This window comes from Eurosta solidaginis, unplaced genomic scaffold, assembly GCF_040869045.1.
Source record: "Eurosta solidaginis isolate ZX-2024a unplaced genomic scaffold, ASM4086904v1 ctg00001762.1, whole genome shotgun sequence".
In the NCBI taxonomy this organism is placed as follows: Eukaryota; Metazoa; Arthropoda; class Insecta; order Diptera; family Tephritidae; genus Eurosta; species Eurosta solidaginis.
Window position 1 is genome coordinate 24377 of NW_027137267.1, and position 24024 is coordinate 48400.

The 24024-nt window shown below is 39.9% G+C and overlaps 1 pseudogene; it reads right to left on the reverse strand.

The window, feature by feature from the left end:
• Window positions 1-237: 237 nt before the first annotated feature.
• On the reverse strand, window positions 238-4305 carry LOC137236312 (sphingomyelin phosphodiesterase 4-like; annotated as a pseudogene).
• Window positions 4306-24024: the final 19719 nt, after the last annotated feature.

Here is a 24024-nt window from a genome sequence, read left to right on the forward strand (position 1 = left end):
ACAATGGCCTCCCCTAGCTACGGGCCTACCCAAGATACATATTTGATTATCACTTAACTTATTTACGACTATAGATGCAATATTGTCAGCATGTAGACGATAGACAAAATCTCCACTATTTGGCGGAATATATGAAACCGCAAAAAATAATGATCCATGTGTTGATGTACTCTTTACAGAAACGCACGATTGATAAATTAGAGAATCATCATTCTCAAATGATACTAAATAAGCTTGCTATTTACGTTGAACCGCGATGAGGACACCACCACCTCTTGCTAAACCCGCTTTTGTCATATCTGTATCCTTACGATAAACATTATATAGGTTGGCATCAAAAAATTCCTCATCAAAACAATTTGAATTAAGCCAGGTCTCAACAAAGATAAATACATCATAATCAAGACGCGAGCTAACAGCGCGAACATTTACTGATTTCGTTTGCATACCGGATACATTTTGAAAGTAAACATTCAATCCATTAAAATTCCCGGTAGTTACTTGGGATTTTGTTGTTGGGTGTAGGGTGTACCTTTACATTTGCGGGCCAAAGATCAGCCGAAAACAATTTATAAAAAAATTAAATAGCAACACCTAGCTTAAAATTAGATTTTCTACCGATATTAGGTGGTGTATTTTGCTTAACTAATGCATAGCACATAATATGTTTCTTCTCAATAGCTGCATTTTTGACGATATAGTCAATAATATTGTCGGCAGAAACAGAAGGCAAAAACGAGGATGGATGTAACCATTTCATACGGCCAGCCACCTCCAAATCAGTATTTGAATTCAAACCAACAATACTTAATTGCTTACGATTGGGTGGTAATCATTTGCTTTTTGGTAATTTTTTATTCTTTGTATTCAATACCTTCGTCCACTCACCGTTTACATACGAAGATTCATCAACAGTTGAGCGCGACGGCGTTCGACCAGCAACAGTAGCAGATGATGTATGAGGATTTTCAGCATTAGCACGAATTGAAGGCGAAGAAATATCCAAAAGACCATTCGTATTAGCAACAACTTTTATCGACTTATTGGAACCAACAATAGCAGCTGGCTTAGCAGAGAGAGAGGGCGGCAGCACAGCAGCAGTAGCAGTGGGAAAACGCAAAGAAATACCAGCATCAGTATCAATACTCACAGTGAGATCGTCCGAATTGTGATAATCACCCAAGTTGGTAACTGCCGAGAGCACATTGGTAGGCGCAGCCGAACCATTATTTGCAAGAACAGTAGACGTTTTTGTTGTATAGTATATATTGTGACGAATATTAGTGACACTAAGTGATACTCACATCACTAGTCTGATGCTAAGTAAATGAAGTCACAACAACAATAAAGCAGACAGTCACTTGTATCTACATAAACGAATGAATCAATATGTCTACACATATGTAAATACCCGAAGCGGAGAAGCAACGCAAAACCACATGTCAACGAGGAAGCCGCACAGTATAAAAGCAGCGACAGTGGAGGCGCGGCAATCAGTTTGATTTAAGCAAGCTATTAGTTGTGACGTATCAGTGTTATTGTGTGTTATTTACTTTAATAAAGGCCATTTTGCATTATTGAATATTAGATATATTTTTTATTTATTTATTTATTCAACAGTTTAGCGATACGAACGTTAGCAGAAGGTTGTAAATAAGAAGAATTTCAGAAAATTCGTTCCAATTAGTGTCAGAGGAGGAATTGTTGAATAAATTCCGAAGACTTCGAATACAACTTGGAAATGGCAAAGTTAAGTGAATTAAAGATACAGCAACTTAAAAAAAAGTTGGAAGCCCGTGGATTGAATACAACCGGCAATAAGATCAAACTTCAAGCACGGCGACGAGACGCTATGGAGTCGGAAGGAATTAATGTGGACGATGATGTCTTCCATCTTGATGGGGACGAGACAACAACAAAAATTGAAGAGAAGAACGGAAGTACGAGTCCAGTCGTAAGCGGCGAGAATAATGCGATATTGGCTATGTTATCACAGATATCGGTAAAAATGGAAACCCAGGAAACACGCATAACAGAAATTTCATCACAAATATCCACAAATATGTCAGCACAGCTCGAAGTACAAAAGACAAATATAACATCTCGAATCGCAGGAGACACGCATAACATCAAAGAAGATGGAAACTCAACTGGAAGAACAGAAGACAAATATGACATCTCAGTTGGCTGAACAGTTGAAAGCACAAGCATATCCTCGCAGCTGGAGGCGCAGTAGATAAGGGTATCATCGAAGCTGGAGGCACAAGATACAAAACTATTGCAGTTTGAGAAAAAATTCGAAGCAAAAGTGGATGCTTTGACAGGTCGTATACAGGAATTGCAATTTAATCGCCCGGCTGTTTCAGCGAGTAATCCAAAGTTAAAAACACCATCCTTTGACGGTTCTGTTCCTTTCCAGGTCGTTAAGCTACAATTTGATAAGACCGCAACAGTGGACAACTGGAATGCTGAAGATAACGTTGCTGCACTGTTCATGGCATTGAAAGGGCCTGTAGCTGAGATTTTACAAACCATTCCAGAGGGCGAACGAAACTGTTATGAAGCATTGATGGCCGCTGTAGAACGACGGTGGAAACGAGACGTCGCTAAATTACTTTGCATCTGCATTGGTGTTACTTTTGTAATATCCAAATAATTACTACTATCGTAAGCAGAAAAGCTAACGGTGGACTATGGTTATCATGCATTTGCTCCAATGTTATTTCCGGCAGACGCGCATCAAACATAATAAATAATGTACGCACAGCCAAATGGATTATATCTGGTATCTTGCCAATTTCTTGCAATTTCAATTCTGCTGGTGAAACATCTTCAAAAACACTAGCAAATATTTTCCGTATATGTGTTTACGCAATTGTACAACATCATTTCGTATATTATCGATTTCTTGTATAAACGTGGTGTGCATACTGTTTTAATTACTTGGTCTATTTCATATTTTACAAGTGGACCAAATAATGGTGTATAACTTTCTTCTTGATAAACACCATCCCATTCACCTTTACCGTACCTGAATTATACTGCATGCTTTCGCGGTGAACCGATGGCAAGTTGGCAAATATACGCCTGTTCTGCCTGACATAACATATTAGGAAGCTTAGGCTGATTGAAGACCTTCACCAAGCGATGCAACATTATCACGTTTCTGAATGACGTAAAATCTAAAAGTTCAAAACGTGGCAATATGTACACAAATACTTGCGAATATATAACTAAATTCTCAGCTATGAATGTACTAAATCGCTGACTTACTGCCACTTCACTGCCGCTGTCGCTAGGATTTATATTCTTAGATCCTTTAGGAGTTGCGCTATTATTTTTTTTATTTTTATTCATCGAACACATAACGCCAAGGCTGTATATATTTTAGCCGAAGTTCTAACACAACTGAAAGTGAGCTATCCAGTGGCCATCGTCCAATAATACTTTTAGAAATGGATAAATACGGGCTTTTATCATTGGATGGGCTAACTTTCGTAGGATGGCCATGGGTGTACGATCCATGTGCATTGAGTTGGCAAAGCCTTGTACATGATTAACGAGTATGCTCACGACACGTATAAATTCTCTGTTAGGTAGATCCCTTGCCTCATCAGTGTCATAGCGTAGCCAAGTATCTACAAGAAAAAATGTAATACTGATTTCGTGCGCCAGCAATGTCGCGGCGGCTCACAACTACGAGCGCCTCAACCGATTTACAAATATTTGTCGGGTATATGATCGCAAAAAAAAATACGATCGCATCTGGATTGTCGGGTACGAATGTGCAAAGGTTTTCAGCCGTCAGGAAAAAGTAGACAGTTGTGGTACATTCATTGTATACGTGCGTGCGTACGCGCGTTCAATATGAGCGGGGTGACTTGTCGCCGAAAGAGATCAATGTTGACGAGATCAGCATAGAAGAGTGAGTATTGGCCTCATTGTAGCATTACACTGACTTTGTTAGGCAAGAGCTTTAAACTAAAATCAAATTTAATTGCTTCATTAAGTAGTCGATAGCATAGGCGCAGCATTGGCCCCACAAAAAAAAAAAAAATTATAAATAAATTCGTGTAATATATCGAAGCACATTGGTGAATTTTCTGTTATAGTGGCACGCAGACCCCAACCAAGTCCACCACTTCCAATGCCAAACACGGACTGGATAATTACCGGTAATATATATTGTAGTTCACGCAAGCTACAGCGTTCAAACAATTGTGTCAATTGCACACATCGGTCCGTTATGGGATTATTTAATAGCTTCACTATACGATTACTAAGATTTTCATTATAAAACGCCATGATTTTTGTCCCTTTGCTATATATTTTCCACTGGTTCATTAATTTTTACCAAAATAGTCGGTTTGTTTGCTACAAAACGGTGGTAAGCTTCGACAGTGATGTTAATGCCTCAACCAGATTTGTAAATGAGTATATCTGAAAGTAAAAGAAGCAAAATTAATTAATAAAAGACAACCTAATCTGCAACAAGTATACTCACCACCGCGTTCTTTAAATGAATAACTTTTTGCCATTCAGGAAATTGAAAAGCGTAGCAAATGTCAAATTTCTGCACTCCATTTCTGACTGTCAGTGCACTGCGTTACCGACATTGGTGGGTCTTATGCGCTGCTGCACGCCACATATGTCGCGCATTACATATCTCGATCAATCATTCATTTGGTCGAGATTTAAAATAATTAATTCCACGAGTCTCAACATTATCGACAAAACACGTCAAAAATAATGTTGAATGGTGGGAATGCAACTCTGTTATACCTTTTCAGTCAGTTTTCGAACCGTTCCGTGTGGTGGCAGGACACTTGTTGTGAAAATAAATTTCACATCAAAAATAAAATTTAGAAATATGTCAGCGACATCTACCGACAAAAGTCCAATTATGACCGTACTAAAATACTAAAGCACCATCCAGAGTGAATGCATAAGTGCTAAAATCATTTTTTTCGTTCTTTGCGCACATAAGCATTTACTTATGGCCTTTAGTCTTTTATTTCAATTAAAATTTCCTGCTTTCTTTTGCGAAAAATACAGGGGATATCTTTGTTTTTACCCCATCCGAACACCATTGGCTACCAAACAAGCCCAATACGATCATAACAATAAACGCTCCCACTTCCAGAAATTACTGGATTCACGCTGAAACGCTCTAAAACGGAGGCACGCGCCAATGCGTTCACTGTTGCTTGCCGTTTGTGCAACAACACGTAGTGAGACTGTGCCTGATATGCCGGAGTATGTCGACCGAAGCGCGTATACGCTAAACCGCCTTGAAATATGCCCCAGCCAGGATCGATGCCGACGGTGTAATGAGCAACACCATACTACGCTCCATATCGGCGACGACCAGCCGCTGCCAACGCAAGGTAATAACGACGGCGATGACGCGAGCTCGGACGGAGTACTCTCCATCCACGTTACTGAGCAACACAATTCATGGGCAAGGAAGGTAGAAGAAGCAGAGGAAGAAGAGAGGTTCGCCAACCAAGCAAAGGTAAAACCCGCGCCACAACAGGGCGGCTCGGAGACGCAGCGATTCCGACCACCACTACGCCAGGAGAGACCTGAGTTCCGCTCGATTATGCACGGCACCTTGGTGCGCCCACAAGTCGGGGATGGCGCGGAGACACGTCCTTTCCGCCCATCGCACCGCCCTACTGCGAATCCAAAACTAACATTTGCTGAAACGGTATTGCATACACTGACTCAGGAAACAGCGTCACTTTTGAGTAAGCCCGCATACAAAGCTCATCGCGTGGAAGTGGAAAGGCCAGATTAGGTAGTCACAGTTTTGGAAGCACTGAAGGGATTACAACAAAAAAATGTCGTAGTTATGAAGTGTTTCAAGTGCAGTACCCGAAGTCCATTGCACGTAATTACAGCACCGGTCAGGGTATGGCTGGTCGTAAACGCAAAGCTCAGAACTTGCCCCAGTTATTGAATGTCGTGTGACACCTATATCGCAAACTGGCAGGAAATCGTAGAGTCCTACCGTCAAAGGAAATGCGGATGGCAAGGAGCGTATACTGACTGTAGATACGGGCGCATCTCATTCTTTAATCCGATCTGATTTGGTCAACAGAAGAGTAAAGCCATTACCTGGATCAAGGCTGCGTACGGTCACTGGCGAGTATAACCAAGTCCTGGGAGAAGTGATCTGTGAAGTCTTAATTGGGAAGGTCATAGTTCTACACAAATTCGTTGTAGCGGAGATTATTGATGAAGTTATATTGGGAGTGGACTTCTTAGTTGACCATGACATCAGGATCGACATGCAGAGAAGGATTATGCATTATAAGAACCAGGATATACCACTTAACTTCAGTTTGGAGAAAGGGTTCAGTAGTAATCGAGTACTGGTGGAGAAGACTTAACAAATACCACGAAAGTCAAAGGCAATGGTTGATGGATCAAATGGGCGACATAAAGCGAAATCAAAAGTACCTGCGAGAGAAACACTCGCATTGACAAAACCAAATGGAAGCACAAAAACGAAGGGACGAATTTCCCAGAAAGAATGCGAGGGTAGTTTCAAGCAGGGGCGCACTACTGTTGTGAAACGTGGGAATGATACCGATTATGCGAAGCCAATCAGTCAAAGCGCAAGCCCTATGAAGTAGTTCATTGCCCAAACAACAGAGTGAGGGAACGGCCCAGGGTAATGAGTAGTATGATGAAACACAGGTACGACAAGAAAAATAATTCGGAAGGTTTCCGAGAGGGAGATTTGGTACTGCTATACAACCCTCGCCGGCGGAAAGGTGTTCTATCTGAATTTTGGTGCAGTTAGGAAGGCCCGTACAGAGTTGTGAAGGCGATCAGTGATGTCATCTACCGCATACAAACAATTGGGAAACCACGAAACAGAAGAGTGGTTCATTTGGAGAGGCTAGCAGCGGTTAAATCGAGAGATTTTCCTGATCGGTACTATCAGACTTAGGTGGAGGGCAGTGTGACGACTATTAGTGACACTAAGTGATACTCACATCGCTACTCTGATGTTAAGTAAATGAGGTCACAACGAAAATAAAGCAGACAGTCACTTGTATCTACATAAACGAATCAATCATTATGTCTACACATATGTACGTACACGCAGCTGAGAAGCAACGCACAACCACATGCATATATCTGAGATACTCCCGAAAGTATGCAATGAGAGATGAAGCTATAAAATCGTGCATCTGTAGTTACAGCTGAGTACTTTTATAGCTGATAACTAACTAGTAAGTTCTAGAAAGGGAAGCGCCTAGAAATATGTCAAAAAGGAAACCGCACAGTATAAAGCAACGACAGTGGGGCACGACAACCAGTTTGATTTCAGCAAGCTATTAGTTGTGACGTATCAGTGTTATTGCGAAGTACTTTAATAAAGGCCATTTTGCATTATTGAATATTAGAGTTATATATTCAACGATATTAGCGATACGAACGTTAGCAGAAGGTTTCAAATAAGAGGAACTTCAATAAATTCGTTACAATATATATAGTATACATATATATATTTTCGCAATTTCAGCCCCATTTTAACAGCTAGAAGCTTCACATTTCACCAAATGCTTACGTATATAGCATATATTGTTGTCTGAAAAAATCATAGAGATCGGTGGTATATATATTATATACCCCATATAAACTGTCATTTTTGCCCCTTTTTTAGGGCTAGAAGCTTCAAATTCATCAAATTTCATCAAATAGTTACGTCAACGTCATATATTGTTGAAATACCTGATTCGTAGTCATAGTTTTTACATGCAGACCACAAAAAACGTTTGCATCCTCACACAAAGTACTTACCTATTTTTTATTTTATATTTATCTTAAAAATAGTTTAGATATGTCCAACTTTCACCAAATTCTTACGTGTATAGCATATACTGTTGTCTGAAAAAATCATACAGATCGGTGGTATACATATTATATATCTCATACAACCGATTGTTCAGATAAGAAATTTTGCGCAATTTTTGCCCCATTTTAACAACTAGAAGCTTCAAATTTCACCAAATGCTTACGTGTATAGCATATATTGTTGTCTGAAAAAATCATTGAGATCGGTGGTATATATAGTATATATCTCATAGAACCGATTGTTCAGATACGAAACTTTTCGCAATTTCTAGCCCATTTTAACAGCTATAAGCTTCAAATTTCACCGATTGCTTACGTATATAGTATATATTGTTGTGTGAAAAAATCATAGAGATCGGTGATATATATAATATACATGATGGTATAGATAGTATATATATATAGTATATATATATTTTTTTTGCAATTTCAGCCCCATTTTAAAAGCTAGAAGCTTCAAGTTTCACCAAATGCTTACGTGTATTGCATATATTGTTGTCTGAAAAAATCATACAGATCGGTTGTAAACATAGTATATATCTCATACAACCGATTGTTTAGATAAGAAACTTTGCGCAATTTCGGTCCCATTTTAACAGCTAGAAGCTTCAAATTTCACCAAATGCTTACGTATATAGCATATATTGTTGTCTGAAAAAATCATAGAGATCGGTGTTATATATATTATATACCCCATATAAACTGTCATTTTTGGCCCTTTTTTACGGCTAGAAGCTTCAAAATTCATCAAATAGTCACGTGTACGTCATATATTATTATTTTTATAGCTTTCATGAAAATGAAATGGTATATTAACTTCGTCACGAAACCAAAATTGTAAGTCCTTAAAGGAAAATAGATAGACTCACCATTAAGAATACCGAAATAATCAGGATGAAGAGCTGAGTTGATTTAGCCTTTTCCGTCTGTCCGTCTGCCTGTTTGTATGCAAACTAGTCCATCAATATTTGAGATATCTTGATAAAATTTGGTGAGCGGGTGTATTTGGGTGGCCGATTAGAAATTTGTCGGAACCGGCCGGATCGGACCACTATAGCATATATCCTCCATACAACCGATTTTTCAGAAAAAGAGGATTTTTGTCATATCTTACTTAATTTAACAGATTAAAGCTTCAAACTTCACCATATAATTTCGTATATTGCACATATTGTTGCCTGAAAAAATTGATGAGATCGGTCGTATATATAGTATATATCCCCCACAACCGGTTGTTCAGATAAGAAACGTTTTGTAATTACTGCCCTATTTTAAGAGCTAGAGGCTTCAAATTTCAGCGAATGCTTACGCATATAGCGTATATTGTTGTCTGAAAAAATCATAAAGAACGGTGGTATATATAGTATATATACGGTGGTTTATATAGCATATATAAATATTTTCGAAATTTTAGCCCCATTTTAACAGCTAGAAGCTTCAACTTTCACCGAATGCTTACGTATATAGCATATATTGTTGTCTGAAAAAATCATAGCGATCGGTTGTATATATAGTATGTATCTCATACAACCTATTGTTCAGATAAGAAACTTTTCGCAATTTCTACCCCATTTTAACAGCTATAAGCTTCAAATTTCACCGATTGCTTACGTATATAGTATATATTGTTGTGTCAAAAAATCATAGAGTTCGGTGATATATATAATATATATATGATGGTATATATAGTATATATATATAGTATATATATATTTTTTTTTGCGATTTCGGCCCCATTTTAACAGCTAGAAGCTTCAAATTGCACCAATCGCTTACGTGTATAGCATATATTGATGTCTGAAAAAATCATTGAGATCGGTGGTATACATACAACCGATTGTTCAGATAAGAAACTTTGCGCAATTTCTGCCCCATTTTAATAGCTAGAAGCTTCAAATTTCACCAAATGCTTACGTATATAGCATTTATTGTTGTCTGAAAAAATCATAGAGATCGGTGGTATATATATTATATACTTCATATAAACTGTCATTTTTTCCCCTTTTTTACAGCTAGAAGCTTCAAAATTCATCAAATTTCATCAAATAGTTACGTTTACGTCATATATTTTTGAAATACGTGATCCGTAGTCATAGTTTTTACATGCAGACCACAAAAAACGTGAAGCTTTGCATCCTCACACAAAATACCTACCTAATTTTATACTCAGTTGAGCAGAGCTCACAGAGTATATTAACTTTGATTACATAACGGTTGGTTGTACAGGTATAAAGGAATCGAGATAGATATAGACTTCCATATATCAAAATCATCAGTATTGAAAAAAAATTCGATTGAGCCATGTCCGTCCGTCCGTCCGTCTGTCCGTTAACACGATAGCTTGAGTAAATTTTGAGGTATATTGATAATTTTTGGTATATAGGTTCCTGGGCACTCATCTCAGATCGCTATTTAAAATGAGCGATATCGGACAATAACCACGACCACTTTTTCGATATCGAAAATTTCGAAAAATTTAAAAAGTGCGATAATTCATTACCAAATACGCATTAAGCGATGAAACTTGGTAGATGAGTTGAGCTTCTGACGCAGAATAGAAAACTAGTAAAATTTTGGACAATGGGCGTGGCACCGCCTACTTTTAAATGAAGGTAATTTAGAAGTTTTGCAAGCTGTAATTTGGCAGTCGTTGAAGATATCATGATTAAATTTGGCAGGAACGTTACTCTTATTACTTTATGTCTGCTTAATAAAAATTAGCAAAATCGGAGAACGCCCACTTAAAAAAAAATTTAGTATCTTTACGGTATATAAATAAATTATGTCAACATTCAACTCCAGTAATGATATGGTGCAAAAAAATACAAAAATAAAAGAGTCGAACAAACATTTACCAATCCTTATGAAATTTGGCAGGGGTTTAGATTCTAGGACGGTAACTGTTTTCTGTGAAAAGGGCGAAATCGGTGGAAGCCACGCCCAGTTTTTATACACAGTCGGCCGTCTGTCCTTCCGCTTGGCCGTTAATACGATAAATTGAGCAAAAATCGATATATCTTTACTAAACTCAGTTCACGTACTTACCTGAACTCACTTTGTATTAGTACAAAAAATGGCCGAAATCCGACTTGACCACGCCCAATTTTTCGATATCGAAAATTACTAAAAATGAAAAAAAAAATGCCATAATAATATACCAAATACGAAAAAAGGGATGAAACATGGTAATTGGATTGGTCTATTGACGCAAAATATAACTTTAGAAAAAAACTTGGTAAAATGGGTGTGGCACATACCATATTAAGTAGAAGAAAATGAAAAAGTTTTGCAGGGCGAAATCAAAAGCCCTTGGAATCTTGGAAGGAATACTGTACGTGGTATTACATATATAAATAAATTAGCGGTATCCGACAGATGATGTTCTGGATCACAATGGTCCACATTTTGGTAGATATCTCGAAAACGCCTTCCCATATACAACTAAGGGCCACTCCCTTTTAAAACCCTCATTAATACCTTTAATTTGATACCCATATCGTACAAACACATTCTAGAGTCACCCCTGGTCCACGTTTATGGCGATATCTCGAAAAGGTGTCCACATATAGAACTAAGGCCCACTCCTTTTTAAAATACTCATTAACACCTTTCATTTGATACCCATATCGTACAAACACATTCTAGAGTCACCCCTGGTCCACGTTTATGGCGATATCTCGAAAAGGCGTCCACATATAGAACTAAGGCCCACTCCTTTTTTAAAATACTCATTAACCTTTCATTTGATACCCATATCGTACGAACAAATTCTAGAGTCACCCCTGGTCCACCTTCATGTCGATATCTCGAAAGGCGTCCACCTATAGAACTAAGGCCCACACCCTTTTAAAATACTCATTAACACCTTTCATTTGATACCCATATCGCACACAAAAATTCTATAGTCACCCCTGACCCACCTTTATGGCGATATCTCGAAAGGACATCCACCTATAGAACTAAGGCCCACTCCCTTTTAAAATACTCATTAACACCTTTCATTTGATACCCATATCGTACAAACAAATTCTAGAGTAACCCCTGGTCCACCTTTATGGCGATATCTCGAAAAGGCGTCCACCTATAGAACTAAGGCCCACACCCTTTTAAAATACTCATTAGCACCTTTCATTTGATACCCATATTGTACAAACGCATTCTATAGTCACCCCTGGTCCACGTTTATGGCGATATCCCGAAAAGGCGTCCACCCATAGAAAAAAGGCCCACTCCCTTTTAAAACACTTATTACACTTTTCGTTTGACACCCATATTGTACAAACGCATTCTAGAGTCAACCCAGGTCCACTTTTATAACGATATTCCGAAATGCGTCCACCTATAGAACTTAGGCCCACTCCCTTCTAAAATACTCATTAACACCTTTCATTTGATACCCATATTGTACAAACAAATTCTAGAGTCACCCCTGATCCACGTTTGTGGCGATATCTCGAAAAGGCGTCCACATATAGAACTAAGGCCCACGCCCTCTTAAAATACTCATTAACATCACCGGCCCCTTGTCTTTAACATCAATTCTGGTTGAGATCTTGGATTTAATATCTGTTACCTCATTGACGTCAGAACCTGCAATGAGTAAGTCGTCGACGTACATAGTTATTAAATCTATTTTACCATCGTGATTATTTTTGTATAAGCACGGTTCACTTTTACATTGTCGAAAACCAATACATTTTTATATTCCACTGACGTCCGCTCTGCTTAAGTCCATAAAGCGATTTTTTCAACTTAAGAACATGATTGGGAAAATGTTTATTGATGAACTTTTCTGGCTGCACCATATAAACGTTGTCATTTAATTCGCTATTCAAATAGGCTGTGGAAACATCCATTTGATGTAAATGAAGTTCGTGCTCTGCGGCTAATGCGAACATCATTCGAATTGTTTCGTAGCGTACTACCGGAGAAAAAGTTTCCTTGTAGTTTATGCCATATTTTTGCGCAAAACCTTTCGCCACAAGACTCGCTTTAAATCTCTCAACTTCGCCAGCCTTATTGCGCTTAAGTGTAAACACCCCCTTACAGCCAATAGTTTCTTGGTGTTTTGGCAATTCCGCCAACTGCCACGTTTCGTTATCTATAAGTGCGCTATATTCACGTTGCATAGCTTCCCACCACTCATGAGAGTACTCACTTGACAAAGCCTCATTCACTGTTGCAGGGATCTGAATATCATCCGCACGTATAAAATTAAGAACATTATATTGTTTATTGTGTCTTCCCTTAACCCCACTACGTACGATTTTTGGACGACCGGGCCCTATCTTAGGTTGACAATCTGTGTCACTCACATCACTACCACTATCGGCGCATTCTTCTATCAACTCAATTTCATTGCCGCTTTCATGTATTTGCTCATTTTCTACGCAATCGAAATTTTCAATGCTTTTAAATGCATCCATATTCAAATTATTTTCATTACTTTGAGGTGTGTTGACAATCAAACTATTTTCATTAACATTCGGTGTATCGATATTCATGCTATTTGCACCAGATGGAAGAGTTACAATTTCCAAAACAACATTTTCTCTTACATCAGCGTTTTCTATAAAATACACTTACTTACTTACTTACTTAATTGGCGCTTAACCGTCTAAACGGTTATGGCCGTCCAACAAGGTGCGCCAGTCGCTCCTTCGCTCCGCCAACCGGCGCCAATTGGTCACACCAAGGGAGTTTAAATCGTTTTCCACCTGGTCCTTCCAACGGAGTGGGGGCCGCCCTCTACCTCTGCTTCCATAGGCGGGTTCCCATAGAAACACTTTCTTGGCCGGAGCATCATCTTTCATTCGCATAACATGGCCTAGCCAGCGCAGCCGCTGCGTTTTAATTCGCTGGACTATGTTGATGTCTGCGTATAGCTCGTACAGCTCATCATTAAATCTTCTTCGGTACTCGCCATCGCCAACGCGTAGAGGTCCATAAATCTTTCGAAGAACTTTTCTCTCGAACACTCCCAAAGCCGCTTCATCTGCTGTTGTCATGGTCCATGCTTCTGCACCAGATAGCAGGACGGGTACGATAAGTGACTTGTAGAGTATGATTTTCGTTCGCCGAGAGAGGACTTTACTTTTCAATTGCCTACCTAGTCCAAAGTAGCATTTATTGGCAAGATTGATTCTTCGCTGGATTTCAGTGCTGATGTTTTTGGTAGTGTTGATGCTGGTTCCCAAATAAACGAAGTCTTTTACTATTTCGAAATTATGGCTGCCAACAGTAGCGTGGTTGCCAAGGCGCATATGCGCTGAATCTTTGCTCGATGACAGCAGGTACTTCTTTTTGTCCTTATTCACCATCAAACCCATCTTTACCGCTTCTTTTTCCAGTTTGGAGTAAGCAGAACTAACAGTGCTGGTGTTTAGGCCGATGATATCAATGTCATCAGAATATGCCAGTAATTGCACGCTTTTATAGTATAGTGTTCCAGTGCGGTTAAGTTCTGCAGCTAGTATAATTTTCTCCAGCATCAAATTAAAGAAATCGCACGATAGGGGGTCACCCTGTCTGAAACCTCGTTTAGTTTCGAACCGCTCGGAGAGGTCCTTCCCAATTCTGACTGAGCTGATGGTGTTGCTCAACGTCATTTTGCACATCCGTATAAGTTTTGCGGGGAAACCAAATTCAGACATAGCGGCATATAGGCAGCTCCTTTTCGTGCTGTCGAAGGCGGCTTTAAAGTCGACGAAGAGGTGATGGTTGTCGATTCTCTTTTCACGGGTTATTTCCAAGATTTGGCGCATTGTGAAAATCTGGTCGATGGTAGATTTACCAGGTCTGAAGCCGCACTGATAAGGTCCAATCAGCCGGTTCACGGTTGGTTTCAATCTTTCGCACAATACATTTGAAAGGACCTTATATGCGATATTAAGAAGGCTGATTCCACGATAGTTGATGCATTTTGCAGTATCCCCCTTCTTGTGGACTGGGCAAAGAACACTTAGATTCCAACCGTCGGGCATGCTTTCGTCCGCCCATATTTTGCTAAGAAGCTGCTGCATGCACCTTACCAACTCCTCGCCGCCGAACTTGAATAGCTCCGCAGGCAATCCATCAGCGCCCACGGCCTTGTTGTTTTTCAATCTGGTTATTGCTATTCTAACTTCGTCATAATCAGGCGGGGGGGACAAATATTTCATCATCATCGATTTCGGGATCGGGTTCTTTATCTCTGCGCGGTGAATTGCTGCCTCCATTTAGGAGAGCAGAGAAGTATTCCCTCCATAATCTAAGCACTCTCTGGACATCAGTTACAAGGTCGCAGTTTTCATTCCTACAGGAGTTTGCCCCGGTCTTAAAACCTTCCGTCTGTCGCCGTATTTTTTGGTAGAATTTTTGGGCGTTATTCCTGGTGGCTAGCAGCTCAAGCTCCTCGCACTCCCGCCTTTCTGCTTCTTGCTTCCTGAAAAGTCGTCTCGCTTCCCTTTTCAACTCACGTTAGCGTTCACACACTCCTCTTGTCGCGCTCGCTTTTAACGTAGCCCTGTAGGCAGCGTCTTTTCTTTCGGTTGCAATGCGGCATTCTTCATCGTACCAGTTTTTTTTTCGTGGCCGCCGGTAACCAATTTTTCCTCGGCGGCAGTACGAAGTGCTTTGGAGGTATGCTCTCACTGCTCCTGTATTCCTTCAGGATGAATTGTGCTCTCAGAGAGCAGGTGTGGCAGTCGAGTTGCGAAAGCATTGGCAGTCTGTTGTGATTGAAGCTTTTCGACGTCTAGCTTTCCTTGTGTTTTTTGTTCCTTGGTTTTAGCCGCATTGAGGCGGGTGCGTATTTTGGCTGCAACGAGATAATGGTCCGAGTCGATATTAGGTCCTCGGATCGTGCGCACATCTAAAACACTGGAGGCATGCCGTCCGTCTATAACAACGTGATAGATCTGATTGCGAGTATTTCGATCAGGAGACAGACATGTAGCTTGATGTATCCCTTTATGCATGAATCTCGTGCTGGATATGACCATGTTTCAAGCACCGGCAAAGTTAATCAGCCTCAGTCCGTTAGGAGAAGTTTCATTGTGTAGGCTGAACTTTCCGACTGTAGGGCCAAAAACACCTTCTTTGCCCACCCTGGCGTTAAAGTCGCCAAACTCGACTTTTATATCATGACGGGGGCAGCGCTCGTATGTGCGTTCTAATTGTTCATAAAAAGTGTCTTTCACCTCTTCGTCTTTCTCCTCTGTCGGCGCATTGGTGCAGATGAATGATATATTAAAAAATTTTGCTTTTATTCGGATAGCGGCGAGACGCTCGTCCACAGGCGTGAACGCCAGCACTTGGCGAAAAAGTCTCTCTCCCACCACGAATCCGACGCCGAAACTGCGCTTATTCGTATGGCCACTCCAATATTTGTCACAATTTTTGATCTTCTTTCTTCCTTGCTTCGTCCAACGCATTTCGTGGATGGCGGTGATGTCAGATTTTGCTTTGACGAGGACATCAACCAGCCGGGCATCTGCAACAATCCCATTCAGGGAGCGGACGTTCCAGTTGCATGCCCTCAATTCATTGTCCTTCAAACGTCATGGTCGTCATCAATAGAGAGTGTATTTATCCGAGCCTTGTTGTTATATTTCATTGCAGTATGATTTTACGTGGCGGTTCCCAAGCCCAGCGCACAACCCGCTCAGCGGGGGTGAAAATAATACTTGGCACGTTTATATAGCGAGCCGCTTGCTCCAAGACAGACGCCCGCTTGCAGCCGCACCTAGAGGTTTACAGACGCTGCCGATGAGATCTCCCCCGGCTAGCCCTTAAACCGATTATGTCAGAGTGGCCTAGCGAGGTTGTCGCCTTCTCACATTAGCTCACCGCTAAACATCCGGATGTTTAGCGGCTACCCAGAGGATACTTAGCCGCAAGCGACCGGTAGTAGCGAGCTGCTTGAACCGTATGCAAAAGAATCGCTCTGGCCATTCCCAGGTGAATGGCGTTCAGAAGCTTTCCCCACTTTCGTGGACTTCTTCACACGGCCCACCCTCTATAAAATACACATCTCGACTAATAAATACTTTTCCTGTAGATTTTTCAAACAAACGATAGACTTTGGAATTATCTGAATACCCTACCAATATATATCCTTTACCTCTAGCTTTGAACTTGCTATGTTGTGTTTTGTCTAGTGCTATAGCCATAGAGCCAAATACTTTAAGGTGTGATACATTTGGTTTTCTTTTAAACCATAATTCGTACGGAGTTTTTTCATGTAATGCCTTTGTTGGCTACCTATTACGCAAGTAAGCGGCACTATTTATTGCTTCTGCCCATAATGTTTCTTTACATTAGCACCGATCATCATGCATCTTGCCATTTCCAAGAGTGTGCGGTTGAATCGTTCAGCCACACCATTTTGTTGTGGCGTGTGCGGAACAGTAAGCTGTCTTTTGATTCCGAGTTTCTGTAAATATTTATCAAAAGCTTTATTTACAAACTCAGTACCATTATCACTGCGAATAATCTTTATTTTCTTCCCCGTTTGTCGCTCAACAAAACATTGAAACATTTTAAATTTTTCAAAGACTTCATCTTTACTTTTGACAAAGTATACAAAAACAAATCTTGACCAGTCGTCAATAAATGTCAAAAAGTAATGATTGCCACCATTTGATGTTTTACTCCCCGGACCACACAGGTCAGTATGGATAATTTCCCTAGTTTTCGCACTCGAAAACGACTTTACATTATCATTTGCTCTTTAAACAAATATCACAATCTAAACGTTCAACCATTTTGGCTTTCATTCCAAGTGTCATTTCTTTTTCCACCAAATGTTTAAGGCTGCCAAAATTTAAATGGCCATACCGCTTATGCCATTTCATGGCTTGGACATTAGAACTGTTCGCAATAAATAAATTATTACCTTCTGCTTCATATAAGAATATATCATTTACTTTCTTCGCTTCTAGTATAATTTGTCCGTTCGTGTTTATTATATTGACAAATTCGTTCGTAAATGTGACTGTCAAATTATTTTGCACTGCTTTTCCAACAGAAATAAAATTGCATTGAATTCCAGGCAATAGAGAACATGTTTGAGAGTTACTTCAAATGATTGAGTTTTTAACTTGACTTCGCCTATGCCTTCTGCTCTAATTGTGTTGTCTCCAGCAAGTGTAATAACTTCACTCCATTTTCGGAAAAATGTAAATACGTTTCTATTGCAGCATAAATGAGATGATGCCCCGCTGTCAACGCACCAAATGTTGGATCGCAGCATGTTTGAGGTCGATGGTTTGAGCACGGAGAATGACGTTTGCTTTTGATCTCTTTTTGATTCTCTGTCTTTGCATTGAGCCGCGTAATGACCTCTACGTCAGCAATTATAACATTTGTACGATTTTTTTGTGCTAGGATCTTGTTTGTTGTTATTGTTCTTTTGTAAAGTTCTTTTTCCGTTGTCCGCTCGCGCCATATATACTTCAACCTTGCTGTCAGTTGATTCTTCTCTTCGCATGATTTTTCTACGTTCACCTTCTTCAGTCAATTTTATTTTTAATGCAGCGAGTTTAGGTAAATCGTCTCTACTTTCCAACGCAACAACAAGATTTTCATATGACTTGGGCAAACTAGCGAGTAACATTATTGCATATAATTCCTCCTGGAGATTGACTCCTATTTCTGCTAATTTGTCCACAATTTATGAAAAATTACACAGATATTGTTGCATGTACTCGGTGTCGTTCATTCAAGTAGTTGTTTAAAAAGGGTAACTTTGCGAACTGGCCCTCTTGGACGATGTAGCTCACGTAACGTAGTCCACGCATTACTTGCCGATACCGCATCTTTCACATAAGTAATTTGCGACGGTGTTGCACTTAGAATTATAGAATCTAATGCTTTTTCATCTTTGAGTTTCCAACTTTTTACTTCGATTTCATTCTTGTCAATGGAATTGGTTTGGCTTCTTCGCCCGATACGACGTTTCACAGGTCTTGATGAACGAGAACACTTTTTATTTGCAGACTCCATGAATCGTAGTTAGAGTCATTTAATTTCTCGATAGAATATAATGAAGAACTCATCTTCTTGCTTTGCTTGCGTAGTGGTTTTAGCAGCTGTGGTCCATAACCTTTGTATAATTACTTACTTGACGTCCGTAGAATCAGAGTAAAACGACACACGTTTCTTCAGTAATACAGTTTAGACCAAAGAGAAAGAGTAATAGATGAAGGATAAATTATAATGACATAAATTTATAATAAATCAGAGTTGCTCATTTAGTAAATATGTGGGCTGCAGAGTTGTAATATGAATTCAGTATGTTTAACAGTATATATATTATATACCCCATATAAACTGTCAATTTTGCCATTTTTTTACGGTTAGAAGCTGCAAAATTTCATCAAATAGTTACGTTTACGTCATATATTGTTGAAATACGTGATTCGTAGCCATAGCTTTTACATGCAGACCACTTTTTCGATATCGAAAGTTCGAAAAATCGAAAAAGTGCGATAAATCACCACCAAATACGGATAAAGCGATGAAACTTGGTAGGTGAGTTGAACTTATGACGCAGAATAGAAAACTAGTAAAATTTTGGACAATGGGCGTGGCACCGCCCACTTTTAAAAGAAGATAATTTAGAAGTTTTGCAAGCTGTAACTTGGCAGTCGTTGAAGATATCATGATGAAATTTGGCAGGAACGATCGGAGAACCACTACGCCCACTTTTAAAAAAAAATTTTTTTTAAAGTAAAATTTTAAAAGAAAAGTTAATATCTTTACAGTATATAAGTCAATTATGTCAACATTCAACTCCAGTAATGATATGGTGCAACAAAATACAAAAATAAAAGAAATTTTCAAAATGGGCGTGGCTCCGCCCTTTTTCATTTAATTTTCTAGGATACTTTTAATGCCATATGTCGAACAAAACATTACCAATCCTTGTGAATTTGGTAGAGGTTAGACTCTAGGACGATAACTGTTTTCTGCGAAAAAGGGCGAAATCGGTTGAAGCCACGCCCAGTTTTTATACACAGTCGACCGTCTGTCCTTCCGCTCGGCCGTTAACACGATAACTTGAGCAAAAATCGATATATCTTTACTAAACTCAGTTCAAGTACTTATCTGAACTCACTTTATATTGGTGTAAAAAATGGCCGAAATCCGACTATGACCACGCCCACTTTTTCGATATCGAAAATTACTAAAAATGAAACATAATAATATACCAAATACAAAAAAGGGATGAAACATGGTAATTGGATTGGTCTATTGACGCAAAATATAACTTTAGAAAAAAACTTTGTAAAATGGGTGTGACACCTACCATATTAAATAGAAGAAATTGAAAAAGTTTTGCAGGGCGTAATCAAAAGCACTTGGAATCTTGGAAGGATAACTGTTCGTGGTATTACATATATATATAAATTAGCGGTACCCGACAGACGATGCTCTGGGTCACCCTGGTCCACATTTTGGTCGATATCTCGAAAACGCCTTCACATATACAACTACCACCACTCCCTTTTAAAACCCTCATTAATACCTTTAATTTGATACCCATATCGGACAAACACATTATAGAGTCACCCCTGGTCCACCTTTATGACGATATCTCTAAAAGGCGTCCACTTATAGAACTAAGGCCCACTCCCTTTTAAAATACTCATTATCACCTTTCGTTTGATACCCATATCGTACAAACAAATTCTAGAGTCACCCCTGGTCCACCTTTATGGCGATATCTCGAAAAGGCGCCCACCTATAGAACTAAGGCCCACTCCCTTTTAAAATACTTATTAACATCTTCCATTTGATGCCCATATTATACATACAAATTCTAGAGTCAGCCCTGGTCGACCTTTATGGCGATATCCCGAAAAGGCGTCCACCCATAGAACTAAGGCGCACTCCGTTTTAAAATACTCATCAACACCTTGCGTTTGATACGCATATTGTACAAAAGCATTCTAGAGTCACCCCTGGTCCATCGTTATGGCGATATCTCGAAAAGGCGTCCACCTATAGAACTAAGGCCCACTCCCTTTTAAAATACTCATTAACACTTGTTGAGGAATGCTATAAAATTAGCATATCTGTTTTAAGGTAAAAGCGACTGCTCTGTTTTTCGCTACACTTCGGTAACCATCATATTCGATATGTACATATGGTAGCACGAATATCACCAGTTTTTGCAGTTTCTTTCATCTCCTGTCATTCTTACATTTTTCTATATAAGACCTTTTGCTTGTATAATAATTGCCATTTCATTGTTTTTCATTATACATACAAGTGTTGAATAAGTTAACACCACACACATTCAAACTTCACAAACATTCACATAGTGGGTTGCCTGCATTCTCTAAGTCACATCGCAGCACACGAGAATGCGATAAACGCTGACTAAGCATATTCACATCATGGGAACATTACTGGTGACATGATATCAACAAAATAAGCCACCTGCATTCTTCACTCCAGTTACAAAACGCGCATGCATATGAAATAAATGCTGATGCCTCACTACCGCTCCGTGGGAACATAGTTCACACTGCAAGTACTGCGCATACCTTAGCTTCATATTTCTATACGAGCATTCAACAAACGTCAACCGCGCGTCACCAGCGGATGGGAACATTGGCAGTGATACGATACCACTGCAACATATGAAAATACCAACAACGATGCGACGCCGCTGCAATTGGGCCGTCGCTAAGAATTAATAAAAAGCCATACTAATATAGTTTTAAGTTCAGTTGTATTTCAGTTGTATTTTGCTCATGTAAAAGTAATAAAGTGAAAAACACCGGCATAAGCCGGCAAAAAAAATAATTTTTTTTAAGTTTTAAACCCACAACGGGTTAACTAATAAAGTGCACTACTGAAAAAAGATCAATACTTTTCTTTATCTGGCGATTAAATTGAAGTTATCAATTCCTCGCCAGAAGCTGGTCCTTCGAGCCGGATCGCGCTCACCGTTATACAGATCACAATGCAGAGAGATTGGGCCGAATTAGTGCAGCTGCGTGGACGGCTAAAAGGGTCCATTTCGCGGCTGGGTGCATACGCAGAAAAACCACCAACAGATTGTCAACCAGAGGATGTAGGAGCGCTATTAGATCGACTGAATGAGCTATGGGAAGAGTTTTCAGTCGTTACTACGGCAATGTACAAGTATTGCAATGATGAAGATTATTCAGATCCCGACGTAGACTTTGCCGTTTATGAAGAGAAGGTTATGTCTACACGTGGCAAACTTCGCACACTACGCTTATCGGTTATGCCGCCAACTCAAAAGGAAGATTGTGACACTACGCTTACTAGACTCGCTGAGCAACAAAGTTTCTAGAACATGTGTCTACGGCATCTACGTCGCAAAATGAGGTTAGGGCGAACAACCTACCGAAAATCGTAATACCTCCATTCACCGGACAACACAAATCATGGCCGTCATTCAAGGATTTGTTTATTAGCGCAATTCATATGCAACCTAATCTTACGAATACTCAAAAGTTTCATTATTTAAAATCACTACTTAAAGATGACGCTGCTCTAGTTTTAACACATATTCCTATTACAGAGACATCATATGACACTGCATGGAATCGGCTAAAGGAGCGTTATGATCGGCCTCGCCACATTGTCGCCTCATTCATTGAATCGTTTATGTCGTTAACTGGAGTCACACAAGGGAATGCACAAGATCTTCGAAAGATTTCTGATGGCGCAAATGAAGTCATTCGTGGTTTAGATGCCATCTCGCGAAGTGACAAGGATTGTTGGTTGATTCATCTTCTTGAATCTAAGTTGGATATCGGATCAAGGCAAAAATGGATTGAACGTAGCAAGGATGACAACGCGCCAACCATAGAAACATTCTTCAAATTCCTAGACATGCGCTGTGAAGAATTGGAGCTAGCACAAACAAAACCAATCGAATCAAACTCATCCCCTAATGGTAAGACACGCAATTCACGTACATTTCTTTCAACTGACAGCAGCAGGTCGACGCTGCCATGCATTAAATGTGGATCAAATAACCATATATTAGGCAAGTGTTCGTCTTATTTAGGAATTCGCTGAGTGACCGACAATCACTTATAAAAGATAAATCGCTTTGTTTCAATTGCCTTTCTACAGGCCATACCCTATCTACATGCAAATCCAAGTTTCGCTGCAAAAATTGCAATCGACGACACCACACCTCGTTGCATGTAAATTCGTTAGATTCGTATCGCCAGTCACAAGCACAAGCAAGCGGTATTACCGATGGGCTTTCACCTGCAGGCGGGTTATCCTCTAAGGGCCCATGGTCTACCGTGGTCCATGTGTCACACCCAACAATGTCCTTTGCAAATTTTGAGCAAGATAAGAAAACTACACCGTATAAAAATTTTCTGCCCACAGCAATTGTTGACGTACAGACCAACTGCGGACATTTCATTCCGTGTCGTTTACTGCTAGATTCAGGATCGGAGCTATCCTATATATCAGAAAATTTTGCTCAACGGTTAGACATACGACGGACTCACTCGCGTATTTTTGTATCCGGAATAACATCCACGAAAAGCGGTACGACCCGTGGGTGCCTTTCAGTATTTCTTAAGTCTCGCGTCTCAAACAATAGCCTATTAGCGCAGGTACATGTACTCAGCCACATAACTGCACCGCTTCCAGCAGTAACAACTAACAAAGATTTAGGAAACGAGTTCAATAATATTGCTCTAGCTGACCCGTCCTTTAATGAGTCGTTGCCGATTGATATCCTGATAGGTTCGCAATACGTTTGGAAGGTGTTTGACTGCAAGAGAAAGTTCGACGCCTTTGGAAATCCCATAGCTGTTTCCACAATTTTCGGATGGGTAGTTACATCAACCGGCGGCCACCGTGGTGTGATGGTAGCGTGCTCCGCCTATCACTCCGTATGCCCTGGGTTCAACTCCCGGGCAAAGCAACATCAAAATTTTAGAAATAAGGTTTTTCAATTAAAAGAAAATTTTTCTAAGCGGGGTCGCCCCTCGGCAGTGTTTGGCAAGCGCTCCGGGTGTATTTCTGCCATGAAAAGCTCTCAGTGAAAACTCATCTGCCTTGCAGATGCCGTTCGGAGTCGGCATAAAAACATGTAGGTCCCGTCCGGCCAATTTGTAGGGAAAATCAAGAGGAGCACGACGCAAATTGGAAGAGAAG